At 46.6% G+C, this 14,755-nt stretch overlaps 1 long non-coding RNA gene across 1 annotated transcript; it reads left to right on the plus strand.

Moving 5' to 3' along the window:
- The first annotated feature begins 2 nt into the window (after nt 1-2).
- Nucleotides 3-14,164, plus strand: LOC137089744 (uncharacterized). The gene is made up of 4 exons (XR_010907781.1): nt 3-76; nt 10,759-10,799; nt 13,579-13,635; nt 13,797-14,164. It is a non-coding gene; the product is annotated as an uncharacterized lncRNA (long non-coding RNA).
- Nucleotides 14,165-14,755: the final 591 nt, after the last annotated feature.

Below are 14,755 nucleotides of genomic sequence, written 5' to 3' on the forward strand. Positions count from 1 at the left end.
TTGCCATATGTTTTGGTGACAGTGTGTCTTTTGGCATTTGCAACATTTCCATTTCTCTATAGCAAGTGTAAAAAAGGTACGTCCATGTTGTCTCATACATATTTTCTATATGGAAAACTGATCTCTGTTCATCAGTTTGATTGACAACTAATTGAAAATTAATTTGAAAATAGACATACACAATTGTTCTCTTTTGGTTCATTTTAATAATGTAGAATACTCCCATCCTTAATTCAGTATAGAGACCTTCTTGTCTCAGTTTCTTCTGATTACGTCATTTAAATATCATAAGCTAGTAACCAAAAAAAAAAAAAAACATATTCATCTTAAAAGGCATTCTATTTGTTCTTTGCTGGTGCCAAAAAAGCAGGATTGGCAAATAAATATGCTGGAATATTCAGAATAAGATATTCAAAAGTTCAGATGCAACACAAAGGATTACTTCTAAAAAACGAATGTAATAATTATCTTATAAGCAACATACGCTACACATGTTGTTTACAGTGATCACACATGGAAATCTTTTTTCTATACTGTAAGGGTGGATCGCCTACAGTGGTTCTGACTGCAGGGTTGCCGAACGACTAAAGAAACATTATCACCGTGATGGTAGAAAACTGTACATTTCTTGTCTATAACCACCCACTGCAACTTATACCAACGACGGAAATAAGCGCAGTTACAATAGCAAAATATGTGGGAGAGCGTTGCTTTAATGTGACTATATTGTATTGCAATAGGGAGCACTTCAAAGTCAATACCAAACCAAAACTAGTTAGCAAATCATTTATAATTGAAAGAATTTAATGACAAAATACGGTTATGGTTACACTTAAAATAGTTACAAAATAGATGAATGAGATGATAAAAACTTATACCATTAATCGTACCCAGCATGTATAGAATGTTACCTGAGAGATAGGGAGAGAGAGAAAAATAGAGAGAGAGAGAAAAAGAGAAGAGCCAAAGAAGGCCCTAGAAGAGACAGCCAGAGAAAAAGACAGCGTCAGAGGAAAGAGACCCCCAGAGAAAAAGAGACCCAGAGCAACAGTTGCAATCTTTTTTTATCCATCCCGTGACCATCTGACTGAAACCCTGAGACATTCAAACTAACCAATCAGACCAAACTTCCCCCACTGTACTACAGGTGTGGCACCATTTGGCCTACAGGCCCTCAACATCTCTTTGTCTTTAGGAATCCCAAACAGCCCCACTGATAAGAGAGAGGGGGCGAAACACAGTAAAACAAATGTCTTTGTTCAAAGAAAAATATCAAATATCTTTGATTATTTTGGATTCTTTCAGACCTTCCATGGCATCTTTGGCCACGCTCATAAAGTGTCCAGAGGTGACACAGAACACAAAGACATTCTTCCAGTTGTGTGTAGATGTCATCTTCAGACTTGTCGTCCAGAAATGTTGCAAAAGCAGTTTGCCAGTTCAGTCTTTGTTCTCATTGCAGCCCTGCATAGGGAAGGTTCCATCAAATGGTGTTGCATCCTTCTTTGATATGCAAAACGTCCATTGAATACTTCACACCTCAAGAGAACAGTCCTTGAAGGTTAGAGCAAACGCTTGTCCCTCTTCCTGAGGACACAGGATGTAAACTTGTCCAGCAGGGATCCTGTGATTAAAAGAACATATAGCACAACAGAGAGCAAAAGCATACATGGCATTTGTCATTGGTCAGAAGTTTGATATGGTCAGATTAAAATGGTCTCTGGCAATAAGCCATTAAATCGATATACTTAATAAAGTGGTCAAGGTTGAGAATAAAAGAAGATCTCACAAGCTCTTACATTGTTTCTGGAAACATTAAAAATAATTTGCATTATAACAAAACAACAATTATTGCTGGTTTTAAACCCTTTTTTCATGAAGAGTATCAACAAAGTATTCAGTGTAAGCAAATACAGAGATTCAATTGAATAGATGTCCTAAAACATTGTTCCGAGTCAAATGGACAAAATTAAAATAATCAAATAAGTTCAAAATCAAAAACATTGTTGCAAGTCAAATGGATGAAATACAAATAATCAAATACGTTTCAGAAATGTTTCAAATCAAATTCATTGTTACAATACAATGATCAAATAAATTTTTGCACTTAGGTAAGAAGGAGAAATACTAATGTACATTTATATATTTAACTTGGTGAGACAAAAAACGAACTGAATTAGTAAATCAAAGAAAAACAAAACAAACAATAACTGGAAGAAATTCACAGTTATAATACAATCTAGATGTAAATAATTTTTATGAGGCAGATGTAGATTTAACTTTGTGTTGCGTGTGAAGATCAAATCTATGTGAATGCATTTAGCTGTGGCTATGTGTGTATCATGCCCAAACATGATGAGGAGGGTTTACAATTGTGATGTAAATTTGGTCCTGTTGAACAGGCAGCCAGCATGAGAATGTGAGTGAGGTGTGGTTGGCTCAACATCTCCCCCCACCAATGTTTGAATTAGAGAGCATGATAAAGTGCAAAAGTCAGAGTGACTGAATCCTGCTGTGATGAAAACATTTTCATGGTTAATGCAATTGTAAATTACACTGTAGCCAAAATGGCAATTCTATGCTCCTGTACATGGTTTTACTTCAGCTATATGAAAAATAGCAGAGTTTTCCACTTAGGAGACAAACAAATTCAACATAGAAACACATGAAACTTGAAATTGCTATACAATTCTCAAGTATTAACGTTATTCCAATTTTCACAAGATACATGGCCTAGAATGCATAGCATCTACAACCTTTATCCTAAGTGTTTCATACAACACTTACAGTAAAGCAATCATGTGTTTTGAAGAATAAACTTAACCAGTCTATGTGTATTTATTAACACAAACAACTATAATATGTGTTCAATGCGCACAATGCGTTGGTACAATTACAAATTTGAAAATACAAACAGGATCATTGCAATTTGGATGTTAAACTATTAAACTCACTGCTATTAGGCTGCTAGCCCACTAGCCAGTGAGGTTAATAGCTGAAGGCCTTGCATGAACAATGCAGTTAACTCACTGAGAGTTTTACCTGCAAATGAGCGATAATCTTTGCCCTTAGAAAGGAATTTCCTATCTTTCTGAAAGTAAGGTGGAGGTCGACCTGAAAGTGAATGGCCTATTTTCTGACAGGAACTGCAAAACCTGTTCCCTTTCGTTCAGTCACTCCGACGTAACGTCAGTGACTGACGAATGGGGGTTTCGCTTAGAAGCCTATCATCTCCGAGACTAGAAAGCGCCCAATGGCAGTGCCAATGCCATGGGCATGCGAGATTTGCATGCGTAACTCCGCCTACCCACGTGGGTATATAAGGAAGTATCTGGCATCATCGCATTATGTTTTAATGCTTCGGAGCCAAGGTTACTCACCTTTCACTCCTATAAGCCTTCTGAGTTAAGTCAGTTCTTCGAGACGAAGGATCTTCCAGTCGGTGTTGGTGTTCGGCGCGTTCCAGTGGTCACTTACTTCCTGCCTGCTGGTCAGACGATTGGTTCCAGTTGGTTTGTGGTCCCCTGGGCGCTTCGGCATCGACTGCGAGGTTAAATCCTCTCACAAAAAGAGCTCACACGTGGCGCGTCCTTTTCAGGATGTCTCGTCCGTGTGCTTCTGGGTGTGGCCGGTCTCTACACTCTTCCGATGGGCACTCGCACTGTCTGGCATGCTTGGGCTTCCAGCATGCTCAGGCAGCGCTTGTGGATGAGTCATGTTCTCACTGCGGGAACATGGCCATCTCCGTGTTGCGGTCGAGACTCAATGATCTCCGTGCGGCCGCCGGAGTGAGAGTCCCCTCCGTCACCCCCCGATCTGACGTGGCCGCGGCCTCGGTTTCATCCGGTCCGCGGGGCGTCTCTTCGGCTGGTGGCCAGGGTGACCTGAGGGTGATGGTGTGGAATACAGCTCCGACGCTCATGCCTCGGCCCACACCCCCCTCTGTTGCACCGGAACCCGTGAGCGTTGTGATGGAGCCTGCGGCCTCGGTTTCGACCGGTTCGCGGGTTTCGTTCGGCGCTCCGGAGGAGGACGAGATGTCGGTGACCGCATCGCAAGGTGGGCTAGAGTCCTCCGAGGATGATGATTCGGCTGTGCTGCCGCCTCCGGGCGCGTCAGCATTGCCCGAGTCGGACCCGGAGCTGACAGCCATGCTTGCCCGGGCGGCCGCAGCACTTGGTCTGGAGTGGAACCCTCCGCCCCGGCCAGAGCGTTCGCGGCTCGATGATTGGTTTTTGGGTGCGCCACGACAGGACAACCGTCCTGCCGTGCCCCCAATTCCTTTCTTCCCGGAGGTGCATGAGGAGGTTGCGCGCTCGTGGAGGGCCCCTGTGTCTTCCCGCGAGCGTTTGGCAGCCTCTTCCGCCTTCTCCGCCCTCGATGGGGCGGCGGCTAGAGGGTACACTGGGGTCCCCCCGGTGGAGCGTTCTGTGGCGATGCAGCTGTGTCCCCAGAGCGCCTCACACCTTCACATCTTCCATGGTGTCGAAGACCTACAGAGCTGCGGGGCAGGCCGCCGCTTCTTTGCATGCCATGGCAACTCTTCAGGCCTACCAGGCCAAGTTGCTGTGTGACATGCACGAGGGTGGGGCCGACCCAGGGCTCAGAGATGAGCTGCGTGCCGCGACCGACCTCGCCCTCCGGGCGACGAAGGTTACCGCACGCTCCCTGGGCCGGGTGATGTCCACATGTGTGGTCCAGGAGAGACACTTATGGCTCAACCTGGCCGATATGTGGGACGCCGAGCGGACTCGTTTCCTCGACGCCCCCATATCCCAGGCTGGGCTATTCGGCGGTGCGGTCGAGAGCTTCGCCCAACAGTTCTCAGCCGCCCAGAAGCAGACTGAGGCCATCAAACACATACTGCCTCGCCGCCGAGGGCGGCCTCCTGCGGTCCCCCCCGCTCCCGCGCGGCCACAGCAGCAGCCTTCACCCGGGCCGCGCCGCGGAGCGCGCCGCAAGAAGCTGCCCCAGTCTGCAGCAGCCCCGCAGCCCGCTAAACGCCAGGCTAAGCGGCGCTCCTGAAGCGGACAGCTCAGAGATGGGCAGTTCTTTCCAGGAGACGGCAGCAGGGCCGCTCCTTCCCCCGGTGGAGGGCCGGGGGAGAATCTTTCGTTCCGCTGCCGCCCCCCGGGGTGGCAGCACCCTAATGTGGTTAAAGAAAGAACTGACATACCCATCTCTGAGCACCCAGAGACCGGTGACGGCAGTGTGCGCCGCCCCCGGGCCACGCCGCTCTCGTCCCTCTCTGTCGCCAGCCCCCTCTCAGAGCAGACCCCAGTGGAACGCGAGTCCTTCCCTGGTCTCCTCTGTCAGGGCGCAGCTGTTACCGCCGCCCCGACACCGGGCCGCTACGCCACCCGAGTCCGGGCCGGTAACGCTGCCTCGCTGCCCCACCGAGGGTACGCCGGTGCTCCGCATGACCCCGTTGGTACACTCCCTGGGAGCGTGGCTACAGCTGCCGGGACTGTCCCGCTGGGTCACATGGACCATCCGGCTCGGCTACGCGATTCAGTTCGCGCGAGCTCCTCCCCGCTTCTGGGGTGTCCGGTACACCATGGTGGGGTCCAATGCCCCAGTCATGCGTGCGGAGATCGCGACCCTACTGGCGAAGGGTGCGGTCGAGCTCGTCCCTCCAGCCGAGATGAAGTCCGGCTTCTACAGCCCTTACTTCATTGTACCGAAGAAATCCGGTGGGTTACGACCGATCCTGGACCTTCGTGTCCTGAACCGATCCCTGTACAGGCTTCTGTTCAGGATGTTGACTGCGAAACGCCTTTTCGAATGCGTTCGTCCATGCGATTGGTTTGCAGCGATCGACCTGAAGGACGCGTACTTCCATGTGTCCATCCTTCCGCGACACAGACCGTTCCTACGGTTTGCGTTCGAAGGGCGGGCATATCAGTATGCCGTACTACCATTCGGGCTAGCTCTGTCCCCTCGCGTCTTCACGAAGATTGTCGAGGCAGCCCTTGCGCCACTCAGGCAACAAGGGGTTCGCATCCTGAACTATCTCGACGACTGGCTCATACTGGGCCACTCTCGGGACCGGGTGTGCGAACACAGAGACCTGGTTCTCCACCACTTAGCTCGTTTGGGCCTTCGGGTCAACTGGGAGAAGAGCAAACTCTGCCCCATGCAGAGGATCTCTTTTCTCGGTATGGAGATCGACTCGGTCGCCATGTGCGCGCAGCTTACCGGCTTGCGCGCACAGTCACTGCTGACTTGCCTCAGGCAGATAGAGAGCAAGAGTGCGGTTCCACTGAAACTGTTTCAGAGGCTCCTGGGGCATATGGCATCTGCAGCCGCGGTAACGCCGCTCTGATTGCTTCATATGAGACCGCTTCAGCACTGCCTTCGCGATCGAGTCCCGAGATGGGCATGGCAGTCTGGCACGCTCCGGGTCCCAGTGACTCGGGCCTGCAGACAGACACTCACCCAGTGGTCGAACCTCAGCTTTCTACGGGCAGGTGTGCCCTTAGAACGAGTTTCCCGGCATGTTGTTGTATCAACAGATGCGTCCACCACGGGCTGGGGTGCCATGTGCAATGGACATGCAGCCGCCGGCTCTTGGTCAGAGAGCAAGAGCCGCCTGCATATCAATTGCCTCGAGTTGCTGGCAGTTCGGTTCGCCTTGCACCGCTTCCTAGCGTTGTTGAAGGGCCAACACGTTCTGGTCAGATCAGACAACACGGCCGTAGTAGCATACATCAACCACCAGGGCGGTCTACGCTCCCGCCGCATGTCTCAACTCGCCCGCCATCTCGTTTTATGGAGTCAGAAGCGCCTGAGGTCCCTTCGTGCTGTCCATATCCCGGGGATCCTGAACCGTGCAGCCGACGAGCTCTCACGGGTTCAGCCAATCCCTGGGGAGTGGAGACTCCATCCCCAGTCGGTCCAGCTGATCTGGGATCAGTTCGGGGACGCACAGATAGATCTGTTTGCCTCCCACGACTCGTCCCATTGCACTGGCGCACAGCTGGCCGCAGGGCCTACGCAAGTATGCGTTTCCCCCAGTGAGCCTTCTTGCACGTGTTCTGTGCAAGGTCAGGGAGGACAAGGAGCAGGTCATCTTGGTCGCCCCGTACTGGCACAGCCGGACCTGGTTCCCAGAACTAGTGCTCCTTGCGACAGCCCCTCCCTGGCCAATTCCTCTGAGACAAGACCTACTCTCTCAGAGACGGGGCACCCTGTGGCACCCACGTCCCGATCTTTGGAACCTCCACGTGTGGCTCCTGGACGGGACGCGGCAGGTTTGAGTACCCTACCACCTCCGGTGGTGGCTACCATCACTTCCGCTCGGGCCGAGTCCACGAGACAGGCCTATGCGTTGAAGTGGAACCTCTTCGTCAATTGGTGCTCTTCTCGCCAAGAAGACCCCTGGAAATGCCCGATCGGGTCTGTGCTCTCTTTCCTCCAGGAAGGGTTGGATCGAAGGCTGTCTCCATCCACCCTGAAGGTTTATGTGGCCGCTATCGCCGCCTACCATGACCTCCTGGACGGGAAAACGGTAAGTAAGCACGACCTGGTCATCAGGTTCCTGAGGGGCGCGAGGAGACAACATCCTCCTCGTGCTCCTCTCGTACCCTCTTGGGACCTCTCAGTAGTTCTAAGTGCTCTGCAGAGGGCCCCATTTGAGCCTTTGCGGTGAGTAGATGTTAAGTTCTTGTCTATGAAGACAGCGCTCCTGACCGCACTGGCCTCCATCAAGAGGGTAGGGGACCTGCAGGCATTTTCGGTTGACGAAGCGTGCCTGGAATTCGGGCCGGCCGACTCTCACGTGATCCTGAGACCCCGGCCTGGATATGTGCCCAAGGTTCCCACCACTCCGTTCAGAGACCAGGTGGTGAACCTGCAAGCGCTGCCTTCGGAGGAGGCAGACCCAGCCTTGGCATTGCTCTGTCCAGTACGCGCCCTTCGCGCTTACGTAGACAGGACGCAGTGTTTCAGGACCTCAGACCAGCTCTTTGTCTGTTATGGTGGGAAGCTGAAAGGGAAGGCTCTCTCAAAGCAAAGGCTGTCTCACTGGATAGTGGACACCATTGTTTTGGCTTACCAGCAGCAGGGACGCCCATGTCCCCTTGGGGTCAGGGCCCATTCCACCCGGAGTGTGGCCTCCTCTTGGGCTTTAGCACATGGCGCTCCGCTGACAGACATCTGCAGAGCTGCAGGCTGGGCGACACCAAACACATTCGCCAGGTTTTATAACCTCCGAGTGGAGCCTGTATCCGACTATGTACTCGCCTCTACAAGCGGCCGGTAATGGATTGGCTCAGGTGTCTTCGCTTGCTCGCCATTCCACTCCACGGACTGGATACGTGCGATATTCTTCTCAGGTGAGTTCCCCGAGAGCCCTGAGCTCCTCCAGCACTGACGACGCCGACGCCAGTAAGTCTGTCCTTAGCCCAGACACTCGTGTCCGGCCAGGTGCCACATGTGCATGGTTCCCCTCCGGCGACCCCCACATGTGTATTTCCACCGTAAGCCTCCCTGAGCGGGTGTATTCCCTTGGCAACCTTGCCACCTCCTGGGGTTAAAAATCCACCTACGGCTGGTACCCCAGTGATCTTCCGTATGCAGCCCCCCGGGGTCATACGTGTATCCCTAAGTCCTCCCTACGGGTAGGCATCTTGGCGCATATCTCCTCCTGGAATATGCCTCCCAGTGTACCTTGGTATTCCTGCGTTAAGTAGAGGCCTTGACCGTCCTAACTTGCATCAGGGTTCTCATGCTTGCGCAGGGCACTGGAAGACAGCCGAGTGGCGTTATTGCATTGGGACCCCCATTCGTCAGTCACTGACGTTACGTCGGAGTGACTGAACGAAAGGGAACGTCTCGGTTACGTATGTAACCCTCGTTCCCTGAGGAGGGAACGGAGACGTAACGTCCCGTTGCCACATCCGCTGTACTGCTGGAACGGAGTTCAACTTGGCTCCTCAGCAGGTAAAACATAATGCGATGATACCAGCTACTTCCTTATATACCCACGTGGGTAGGCGGAGTTACGCATGCAAATCTCGCATGCCCATGGCATTGGCACTGCCATTGGGCTCTTTCTAGTCTCGGAGATGATAGGCTTCTAAGCGAAACCCCCATTCGTCAGTCACTGACGTTACGTCTCCGTTCCCTCCTCAGGGAACGAGGGTTACATACGTAACCGAGACGTTCTCTTTGCCATAGGTTTGTCTGCTTTGTTCTCCTGGAGTTTGAGGATTTTCATGACTCTCTAATGCTTGAACACGAAGGTTACTGGTACATGACTCTGCGCTATTGCGGTGCTGCATCACCTTAAGAACTGAAATAGGCACACTTCCTTGAGTTGCACATTCATTTTCTGAACTAAACATTTCAGATTCATTAGAGCAAGTCACCTCATCTAAGAAGTGAACATGCGTTTTAGTCCCATCGCTGTTAAGCGTTTTGGAGATGGACTTTTTAGCTATTAGCTTAGCCTTGAGATCTGCAATGGTCTCCTTGTGATTTTTACACTTCTCAGTCAGGGCTAACTGATCAGCTAGTAATTTATCTAGCTTTGCTTGAAGATCTTGAATCTTTGCCTCAGACTTTTCTACTTCAGCATTTTTAGAATCAATTGCTTTACATTTAGCCTCTAGACTTGATAATAGAAATGGTGTCACAACATTATGTAGCCTTTTACAACTTATGAAGTTTAAAGCCTCAATTATTTCACCATGTTTTGATTTCTTTTGGTGTTTGCCAATTATGTCCCACCATTTAAGCATTTCATCATCTGAACTTTTAATTCCAATATACTCTTTCTTAAGTTTGGACAAGATAGGCTCAACTTTTTCGCTCCATAAAGCAAACAATATGTCACTTTTATCAAACATGTTCCCTTCCATCCCGAGGTGATATTCTGAATATTCTCGGATTGTACAGTAATGGGACTATTGAAGCTGTTTAAAACCTTCTTCTTGGAGGAAGTTCTGTTTCATGCAATTCATAAACAATGAAAACAGACTTACCCAATCCTTAGTCAGAAGGCCAGCTTTAATCCAAACACTAGATCAATTGTGGAAAAATGTCCTCATTCTGACGAATTTCAGAAAAGAATGTTTCTGAATTTTTGAAAGAATTTAATGACAAAATCCGGTTATGGTTACACTTAAAATAGTTACAAAATAGATGAATGAGATGATAAAAACTTATACCATTATTCGTTCCCAGCATGTATATGTTACCTGAGAGATAGGGAGAGATAGAGAGAGATAGAAAGATAGAAAGAGAGAGAGCAAAGAGAAGAGCCAAAGAAGGCCCTAGAAGAGACAGCCAGAGCAAAAGACAGCGTCAGAGGAAAGAGACCCCCAGAGAAAAAGAGACCCAGAGCAACAGTTGCAATCTTCTTTTATCCATCCCGTGACCATCTGACTGAAACCCTGAGACATTCAAACTAACCAATCAGACCAAACTTCCCCCACTGTACTACAGGTGTGGCACCATTTGGCCTACAGGCCCTCAACATCTCTTTGTCTTTAGGAATCCCAAACAGCCCCACTGATAAGAGAGAGGAGGGCGAAACACAGTAAAACAAATGTCTTTGTTCAAAGAAAAATATCAAATATCTTTGATTATTTTGGATTCTTTCAATACAGTCAGATGCAGAGGGGCCACATGTTAGGAGAGACTCTGTTTAGAGTAGTTTGGCATTAACAAATTGGCATTTTAAAAATGAACATATTCCCTTTTATTTGATACATGTCATTGTTTATATATTACTTTACATTCTGAATCTTGTAGGTGCCAAAGAGGCTGAAAGTACAGTCTATGCTCAAGTCGAGGTAAGCTTTAAATACTATTCATCATTTTGCATGCAGACATTATGGATATGTTGTCATGCTGCTCTTTGAGGTTTTTTTATTTATGTCATCAACATGAATAATTGGTATCATATTTCCTTGTTATATTTGATGTTAAAATTGTCTACCATATAACTATGCATTATATAATCTAAAAAAGAGGCATAGCCACATAATTTAACTCATTAACACATTATTTACCTGGTTTGACTTTGCATACACATTTTTTATACACATTTTGGTTATAAATAAAAACTACCATTGCTGATTACTTTATAATTAAACCTTCGCAAGAAAACACTGATATGCCCAAATCCTTAATCAATACTGCAACCAAAATCAATAACCTGAATTTATCACAATTTAGCTTTTTGGCACCAGCAAAGTTGATCAATTTGTTTCACATGCTAATAGAACAAGAGTAATACACATCAAGCACACAGGTTCACAGTGAAAATAATTGTTGATAAAACTGTCCGATTGCTAAAAAGGTATGTTCTGTATAGAGCATGAATGTGTGTTGGATAAATGTAATCCAAATGTAATCCTTTTGCTGAATTCAGAAAAGCCTACTACAGTCACTTTTGCTGCCATAGACAAATATGGTAAAAATAGTAAGAGTATTGTGCAGTTTCGAATTCAGATGCCCTGCCCAAATATCAACACTTGCGGTCTTTGCATTTGACCGCAGGTCTACATGACGTATTTCCTGTATTTGACCCAAGTGTTCAAATAGTCGTGAAGACTGCAAGTGTGTGTAGAACACTGTGTCACACTCGTGTCGTAGTGTTGCAAAAAATGCAAATGTAAATTAAAAATATTTAAATGTCTGTTCAGTAGTCGCTATGTAACTAACAGAAGATGTACTTCTAAAAAAAATAAATAATAATAATAATAAAACAACCTCTGCTCTCCACCGCAATAATAGTCCGAAATCAACATCGCGTACCGCAATGAGAATTAACAGGATCCATAAGTGGTCCACAATAGTCGAGGTCCATACTCAGACTAATCTGAATAATCATAGAGGCTACGCAGGGTCGTTTGACAAGTTATCCACAAACTGCTTGGCCTCCTCCGGAGATTCGAATGAGTGCTGGCGACCGTTGTAATGAAGCATTAATTTCGCTGGAAAACGCAGGGACCATTTCAACCCAGCCTGCCGCAGAGCTTTCGTGACCGAACTGAACGCGCGTCGCTGCGCTGTCACCTCTGGTGTATAATCAGGGAAGATATGAATCCGCTTTCCTTTATATTCCAGAGGAAACTTATCCCGGCTCAGACGGAGGATCAAGTCTTTATCCCGATCATTGTGGACCCGTGCGATAATGGTACGAGGTCTCTGGCCTTCAGACGGCTTAGGTACCAGCGCGCGATGCGCTCGGTCAATCTTCACCGGTTTGGGGAAGTTGTCTTGGCCGAAAAGTTCGGTAATCAAGTCCGAGATGAACACTGAAGGGCGCCCCCGCTCCTCACCTTCGCTTATTCCCACAAATTTGAGATTCAGCCTCCGAGAGCGTCCTTCCAAGTCATTCAGTTTAGCCCAGAGAGATTTGTTTTCCGCACGCAAGTCTTCACACAATTTTTCAACCTCTCCGAGGCGCAAATCAGTACCACTCAAGGCACCTTCAAATTCCACCATTTTTTGTTTAACCCCGGCTTGATCCGACTGCATGTTAACCAGTGTAGCATCCAACGTATCCAAGCGAGCACTTAATGCGGTCATCTTGTCTTCTTTCAGCTTTTTCAAGTCCTCCCCTTGGGCACCGATTGTGGCAAGAATCGCGCTCGCGTTTCCCTGTTGGATAGCATCACCTGTGTTGGCGTCCTCCTTAGTTGCAGCAGTTTTAGAAGATTTCTTAGACGCCATTTTTCTGACTGAACGAGTGAAAGAATAATCGCCTTAAACACACTTAAATTTCACAAAATACTCGAAACAGCTGACTAAAGTTAACCTTCAATAAGTCATTCTCGACTATGAAGTGTATTAATGGTACGTTAGTTACAAAAACAATCAAAATTTAATGTCGGTGGAGAGGAGCTCAGAAAAACGCGACTACTCCATGGTCTGTGCACGAGCGCCCCAAGATGTACTTCTAATTAAGTGATAAAAAGCAGTTGCAAATGCTACTGTACAAAATATACAGCCTACTTATCTTTTGACTACTAAAATGTGCAACACTTCATGTTTTGCTACCAAATGATTTGTAGCATATAATTAAATTAACTTACAGTGAAATGTTTTTTTGCTTTTGTTTTTCGGGACACACGAGTTCCTGAACATACTCCATGATTGGATAAGCTTAGCCTAGAAGTGATATTTGAGATGGTGTGTGTTTAGTGTGCATTAAGGGCACTGCACTTTGGCATTTTTAAGACATGGGACAGTGCAAGTGTGGGTATGTGGACAAGGCAAGAATGTGTCAAGTCCTCGTCTGACTATGTGCTTATCTTTTTCTCGTGTGCTTTACACCCTATACATTGTGCTTCCTTGCTTCATGTCTTTTCAGGACTGTGTTGTGCCGGTTTTGTTCTGTGTTTTGCTCCTATTTAGTCCTTGCTATAATCTACATATAATCTGTATTAGTCTTGTTGTGTTGTCTCCATGTTGTTTCAGCTCCCTGCCTTAGTCAGTGGAAGTGAACCTTTTCATGTTGCCTATCACAGTGAGACAAGCCTAAGCCAGTGTCCATGTACTCCATACACATACTATTACTGTTTGATAGAACATTGTAAATAAAGTTTTGTTTTAAAATTTCAGAATCAAGAAATGCAGAAACTCAACAGTGACAGTCATACATATGATTTTCCAGAACGGGTGAGAATGATCTATAAAGTTAACAAGATTATGAAAAGGGCTTTTATTAAATGCTTGTAACTGCTATAAACTGTAGGTTAGTGAATGTTTTATTAAATTGTAATTGTTCAGCTAAGCATAAGATTTTAAAAATACTACTTTATTAATATGTATTTCATAAGGTACAAAACCTGATGCAAGAGGAAACAGAAGATAATCGGCCCAACACAACTTACTGCACAGTAGGACAACACCAAAAACCTGCAGTCACCATCGACACAGACCGTACAATTTATGCAGCAGTGTGCAAACAACCAAGCCAGAAACCACCCACCATTTCATCTGATGATGCTTAAATTAAACTGTGGCAGTTTGTCACATGGGGAAGATTCACAAGAGCTGATCTAAAAATGGTATCCTTATATTTCCAGCTCTGCATATGATAGAAAAAATAAGAACAGAATACTATTATAAAATTCATCCTAAGTTTGTCCAACATTATCTATTATAGATTTTGTTAGTATGTTGGCTTCCAACCCAAGTACATAATGCATATAAATAGTTTGAGTGTGTAATGTCGTGGAATGTATATGCCTAAACTCATTTTGCCGTGTATATGCTACGCTGTTTTTCGCATCATATGACACGCACTTTATGGCATGTATATGACACGCTCTTGGGTAGGATGGGGGTGGTGAGATGGTGGGTTCGTGTGTATAATACGCCATAAAGTGCATATCATATGCATGCGAAAAACAGCGTAGCATATGCACGTCAAAATGAGTTTTGGCATATACATTCCACGACATTGCACACTCACACTATTCATATGCATTTTCATGAGATCCGGCTGTGGTTTCAAACATCAAGATTGAAACTGTCTAAATGTTTTAACCCCGGTCTGCCCCACATGAAAGTCAGTATAGAACTGCAGATAGATGTATTATCGGCCTCACTTCCCATGTTATACTTAATAAGTGTGCATTTCAACAGTTATAAAGCCAGACAAGCTAATGCAGAACAAATGCAAAGCCTTACCTTTCTTACCTAATCACAGTCTTTCTGGTGCATTTTGACTGATAACCGCTTGATGCACTGTATAAAAAAAGAAAAAGAAAAGTTATCATAACTTAAATTTGTA

The sequence above is a fragment of the Pseudorasbora parva genome, chromosome 9, assembly GCF_024679245.1.
Source record: "Pseudorasbora parva isolate DD20220531a chromosome 9, ASM2467924v1, whole genome shotgun sequence".
In the NCBI taxonomy this organism is placed as follows: Eukaryota; Metazoa; Chordata; class Actinopteri; order Cypriniformes; family Gobionidae; genus Pseudorasbora; species Pseudorasbora parva.